This window comes from Delphinapterus leucas, chromosome 15, assembly GCF_059928025.1.
Source record: "Delphinapterus leucas isolate spDelLeu-1000000601 "Yukka" chromosome 15, BTC_Dleu_Yukka2, whole genome shotgun sequence".
Taxonomy (NCBI): domain Eukaryota; kingdom Metazoa; phylum Chordata; class Mammalia; order Artiodactyla; family Monodontidae; genus Delphinapterus; species Delphinapterus leucas.
This window is the reverse complement of record NC_143143.1, coordinates 16,154,234-16,160,975: the sequence shown is the minus strand read 5'-3', so window position 1 is coordinate 16,160,975 and position 6,742 is coordinate 16,154,234.

Below are 6,742 nucleotides of genomic sequence, written 5' to 3'. Positions count from 1 at the left end.
AAAAAAAGATTATCTCAGAACCTCTCCACAGTCATCCTTGATTACAGAGTCAGTATTTACCCCAGTATTAAAACACGACATGCCCCCCCCAAAAAAAACAAACAACCACAGGGGTCATGAATTCACATGCATAAATAGGCCAAGTCAGAGATATAGGTGAAGAGTGATGTGGGCCAGGGGACATAGGTGAGAGAAGACTTCACACCTGTCTGTAAGGGCAGCTGCTACTCGGCTCCACCAATCATGTCCATCCTTCTGATTTTCCAGCAGAAGCTAGAAATTTGGGTTTTTAGGTAAAATCAACCAAAATGTTAAGACCACTTTATATATATGTATATGAATCTATAAACCTATAAAATCCAAAGAAACAAGCCTGTAGGCCACATGTGGCTCAGGAAACACCGGTCAGAGATCTCTTCTGAACAAACTTGAGGGATTTTCCTGGTTCAATGCGTAGGATTCCGCACTCCCAATGCAGGGGGCCTCGGTTCGATCCCTGGTCGGGACACTAGATCCTGCATGCTGCAACTAAGAGTCCGCATGCTGCAACCATGAGCCCGCATACCGCAAGGAAGATCCTGCGTGCCGCAACTAAGACCTGGCGCAGCCAAAATAAATAAATAAATATTTTAAAAACCCAAAAAACAGAAAACCAAACTTGAACAAGTGCCTGGGAAGGCCCCTGAAGTGGGTGTGGAGGGTCCCTCTTTGTGTTGGACTTTGGTGGTTGGAGGTGGGACGTCCTGCTCTCAGATGATCTTAAATCAGGGTTTTCCCCACCTTCACGCTGTTGACATTTGAGCCAGATAATTCTTTGTGTTCCTGTACATTGTGGGATATCTAGCAGCATTTCCGGCCTGTAGCAACTAGGTGTCAGTTGCATACCGCTAGTTGTGAAGGGATGTTTCCAGGCATTGCCAAATGTCACCTGAGGTGGGGGCGGGGAGGGAGACAAAACCCTCTGATGCTTCTAAGTGAAGCATTTTAATCAATTAACACACCGGCCCACAGAGCTTGCAGCCTGTCCAGGAACAGGGCTGCTGGGGACCTAGAACCACTCAGCTGCCAAGTAGAACAATGTGGGCCTCCTCTTACTAATTTTCAGTGGCACCAAAAAAGGGTTAAGGTGAAGATACAAGACAATCAGCCTTGGAGGAAACAAATAAATAATACACCAGGAAACCGGCAGAGGCTTCTAGGAAGGCAGTGCATCATAATGTCTTTTGTAATTGGAAATTCTAATATAATTTGGAAATTGCAAATTTGATTGCCCAAATGAAAAAGTTCCTTCTAAAGGAAGGTGTGGGAGGAAAAAGTTTTTTAACATCTCTCGGGAGGTAGAAGAAAATGACAAAGAAATGGAAAACAGGTAAGCAACATTAAGAGATAAAGGATCAATTCATTCAATATTTACCTAATAGAAGTTCCAGAAAAAGAGAACAGAGAAAACGGAGGGGAGGAAATAATGAAAGATTCTATGCAATGGAGAGAAGCATTTCAGGCAGAAGAAAGAGGTCTGTGAGGTGCCTCACACTGGCACCACCTGAGGAGCATCAAGGAATACGGGCGCCACCAGGACTCCCCTTTGCACCAAGTGGAGGAACAGGGACTGGGTTTACCCTTCTGCCTGAAACAACCTCCACTGCCACCACCAAACCAGACAAAACACATGGAACAACAGTTTTCAAGACACTGAACACCAAGCAATGAAAGACAGTCATGAAAACAACGAAATCCCAGAGGGAAAGGAAAACAAAGGAGGGAGTTCCCTGGGGGCCTAGTGGTTGAAATCTGGCACCATCACTGCGATGGCCCGGGTCCAATCCCTGGTCAGGGAACCGAGATCCTACAAGGTATGCGGCACAGCCAAAATATAAAAAAGAAAGAGAGAGAGAGAGAGAGAGAGAGGGAAGGAGGGAGGGAAGGAGGGAGGGAAGGAGGGAGGGAGGAAGGAAAGGGGACTTGTCCTTTTAAGATTGTCCAGCTTACTGCTTGAGAGAGTTTCCAACCTGCGGGCTCAGAGAAGAGAGAACCCCAAGATCTGCTGTGGGTCCTTCTCGCGTGCTGTTCAGCAAACAGCTGATCAACACACGTGTGTGAGAAAACCACCTGAGGCCCAGAGAAGAGCCACGTGAAAGGACTAAGGCAGCAGTGCCCAGGGCCTCACAACAAAGCCAGGGCCTCTTCCCACCAGCCAGACTGGAAAATGTCACAAGGCCTTGGGCAGTGCACGTGGGAAAGTCTTGGCTTAGTAGTAGAAAATAATCCACTAGACTGAGCACTGCTTTGGATCTGCCTAACAAATCATACAGAGAACTATCTGGTGCTGAGCCAGGTGAAATTCACCACATCCGGCGAGCAGTAATTAACAAGCGAAAACAGGAGAGGATCAATGACGTGTCAGAAAAGATGTATGGACCTTTTCTGGTTCTGTTTTAGTTATCATACACAGAGCATCCCTGAACTGCTGCCTCAGATAGGTCACTGAAACAGCTCTTTTGCATCTTCTATCTTTCCCCTGACGGACTTTTCATCCATTGGAATGAATTAGATTGGAATTTTAAAATGCAAGACTTAGTCTAGCCCTTGAAATCTTCCATGCATTTGGGTAATTACTATACCAATAATACAAAAATCCGTTAGTACAGTCCTTTACATAAAAAGCTGCCAAGTCTCAATGAATTCCCCTTCTGGCTTCTAATATTCTGAGAAAACAAAGCAAATCATGCAAAAAGTAAAAATAAGATATTTTTGGTTCTTGGTGAGATTACAGTTCAGGGGCCTTTATTGTTTGATTTTTAATGTGGGAAGCATGACTTTTTATCCAGCCTTTAAGAAACCAGCATTGTTCTTTATATACTGATGTGGTATTCCAAAAGAGAATCTCTCCCTTGGTTAAAAACAGCCAAATATCAAGAAGCAAGTGACTTATGGGATGGTTCTTTGTTGGTGCTAAGTCTTCGAGAAATTCTAGCTCAAGAGCTGGGAGAAGAAATAGGTTACCCAGTGACCCACCAAACTAGAGGTATACGTGAGGATCTCTGCCTCTGATCATTTTCTAAGTGTGCTATACTAGGTCCAGGGATCCAAAGAGCACTACCTACCTGAATAAAGAAAGCCCACATTATCTGGGGTAAATCTGACGTGCACAGCGAGATGTTATTCACAGCTTCACGATCAGATTCTCTTCAGATCTTTGTAGTCTGGTCTTACAAGCTGAGTTACTTAGGGCCTCAGAAAGCAGGTCTTAAAAGCAGTTACATACTAACTGCCAAAATGTTCTGTTCCTCAGGAAGTGATTAGAACAAAGTACGGAGGTACTGAAACATTTGTGGAGTTCTACCTACTGTATTGTCTTGGAGGGCTAGGTACTGAAACATTTGTGGAGCTTTACCTACTGTATTGTCTTGGAGGGCTAGGTACTGAAACATTTGTGGAGCTTTACCTACTGTATTGTCTTGGAGGGCTAGGTACTGAAACATTTGTGGAGCTTTACCTACTGTATTGTCTTGGAGGGCTAGCAATAAAATTAATATACGTGTCCACACCACATAATAGCACAGTGGGATTTTTCAAAGGTCCAAAGTTGAATTTTTTTTCAGATATAGTGTGGTTTGCTAATAATGTCTTGCCGTTTTTAAATGCTTTCAGCTTTCACAGGCCTTGGCTCACTAAAGCTCGTGCCCATTGAGTTCACTGACTCTGCCAACTCGGTCTGACCTCTTGTCTTCCCTGACCCTCTAGACTGAGTACCCCAGTAGGTGGGTGGGTGGAGGGGTGGGAAGGGGGATGGGTAGATGCAAGGCGGGGGTGGATGGGCAGGAGGATAGGCGGAAGAGGGGTGGGCAGGTGGGTAAATGTTAGCAGGAGGGTGAGGGTGGGGGGTGGATGGGTTGGTGAGTGAATGAGTCTTGGTCGTCTCCGGAGTACGCAGGGCCTTGAAGTCACTGAGATACCTTGGGCGGTTGGGTGGGGATCTGATGAGGAGATGAAGCTGGAAAAGTGGGTGGAAGATGAGACTGCTGCAACCCCTCCTCAGCTTTCCTTCTTGAGCAGATGCTATGCAGTATTCACAGCCTCCTTGGCTAATATCTTTGGAACCTGGAAGGAAGATGGAATCAGAAGATGGAATTGGAAGGTGGTGTGACTGAAGAGTCCTCTGGTGGCCATAGGGGATTTGACGGTATTCTTAGCTATTTTTTTCATTGTCTGTTCTCCCCTCCCCCACTCCACACCCCCAGGCTCCCACAGAGCCCCGCTAGAATATAAACTCCATGAGGACAGGGCTTCTTCACTGTTTACTCATTGTTGTATATCCAGCGTCTAGAATAGTGCCTGGCACGTAGTAGACATTCAACAAATACTTAGTTTTGAATCCTGCTTCACCATTTTATTGATCTATGACCCTGAGCAGCATTCTTAACTTCATAAAGCCTCAGTTTCCTCATGAGTCAAATGGAGACGCTAACATCCCTGCCCCCACCAGCATTAACTGAGAAAGAGACCTACGCGCTGAGCAGGAGCCCTCAGTCAAATGTGTGTTCCCTTCTCACCCACCAGCTGGCGGTGATGATGCGTTACATGCTGACCTGATTTGCACCTGATTCGATGGGCACATTTGCTCTAACGGGCATGGGCTTTATACTGCATGTGGGGCAGCCTGGGGAAATCGGCCAAGCCTAGTCCCAGGCGGGTCAGGCAAGAAGGCAGTGTAGCCAGAGAGACACCAGGTGAAATGGGAGATTCCTCTCCTGCCACTCACCCCGTCTCCCCACCCTCACAGCCACACCCCACTCTTCCCTCTGTGCTGAAGCCATCAGGCTCCATCTGCCCTCTGAGCTTTTGCTGTTTCCCTTGCCTACCTTCCCTTCTTGCCGACGCATTGCCGTGACCCCCATTCAAGCCCTCTGAGTGGCCGCATCAGCCTCCTCTTGGTCTGCCTGCAGCCATCCCGGCCCCCGCAAATAGATCTTCCCGCAAATATGCTTACCTCACTTTCCAGCTTCAATCTGACTGTTCTCGGGACAGAGTCCAAGTCCTCTGACCTACCATTTTGTGGTCTGGACCCAGCCCAGCATCTAGTCATCTCGCCTCTCCTGATCCCAGATTCAAATCTTACACCAAACAATCCTAGCCATTTCCCTCTCCTGAACCTTTGCCCACACAGTCTCCTCTGCCTAGAAATCCATCCCCTGCCAGAAGGGCATGGATTGCTTTTGCCTGCCCAGGATCCATTTTCTTTTCCACTGGTGAGGGAATCCCCACCCAGGGCTCAAATCTGGGATCTTCCTGTAGGACTGGTTCACTTCTGTGATCAAGGGTGAGCTGGAGACTCAGCCTGGGAGCTTGCTTTTTCCTTTTTTAATCGGGATGCTGTGGGTGCAGCCTGCATTCTCCAGTTGGCTACATGGGCCCCTATGTCTTATTCTAGCCTCCCCCATCTGTCACATCTGCTTGAGTCCTAGAGGCATTTGAGTTTGAGACTCCTGGTACACACCTCCCTTCTGCCTCTACTAGGCTCTGATTCCCTCCTAGATCCCCAAGGTTTTGCCTTTCAGTTCCCTGCTCTTCCTGGGTCCCCACTTCCCTGTCCTGTCCTGACACCCAGAAGTGCCCCTAGTTCTCTGAAGGTTCAGTTAATTCCCCTTCAGATCTGAGGAGCTGGGACTCAGAGATCTAAATTTCCTGGAGCAGGGAAGGCTGCCTAGCTGAGCGTGTCCATGTTTTCCCTGGAAAAAGGACAGGAGAGCCTCGAGATGGAGGTGTGTATTACAGAACACAGGTACAGCCCCAGTTGGCATCTCTGGGCTGTGTCCTATGAGAATGGCCCCTTCAGTTCAGGACATCACCAAACGCAGTGTCCACTTCTGCCCAGCATTGTTGTGGGTTTTTTGTTTGTTTTGTTTTTGGCTGCACCCAGGGATTGAACCCAGGCCCTCAGCAGTGAAAGCACGGAGTCCAGGGTGCTCCTCAGCGTATGTTTGGTGCTTGAAGGGTGAAGGTCTTGGTCGGTCTGGAGCTTTCACATCTGAGGTAGCTCATCTGTCCCTGGCCCATTGCTGGTCTCCAAGGTTGAGAAAGGAGCAAAGGGGTAGAATAGCTCCCTCAGGGCAGACTGGCACCCCCAGACTCCCCCTGAAGAAGGAACCTCTGTGGATGAGACCCATTTTTCTCTCCTCCTGGCAAAGGGCAGAGGAGAGAGTAGGTTCTGGGAGGGGAGAGGCAGCTCCAGACTGGAGCCCTTCCAGGAGGAGTCACCTTGGGGACCACCTTCACCCTTGGGAGCCCTCATGCTCTGGTTTCTCCCAGATCCACCCAGAAGGGTTAGAGAGAGGCGAACCCTAGGCTTGAGGTGAGGGTAGGAGGGGCCACACAGGTGGGCAAGACCTCAGGGGAGTGTGTGTTTGTATGCATATTTGGGGGACTGGATTTAGACCCACTGCTTAGACTTCTGAGTCCTTACTCAAAATGGAAGGAAGTTGGATGTCTGAACACGGACTCCCACCACCCTCCCTTACTCCCTAACTGACCTTGGCTCTGGCCCCAGCTGCTCTGTACCTCTCCCAACTAATGATATCCCCATGGAACCAAATCTTAAAGGGCCTTCAGCACCCAATGGGGGTCTCATTTTGGGAGGGATGCGTGATGGAGTCTGTTTGGGAGCCCAGGAGTGAAAAATAAGCAGGTTTCTCACCTCCAACCAAAAAGGTGGTAACAGCAGCCACAGGCAAGAGGTGAAATA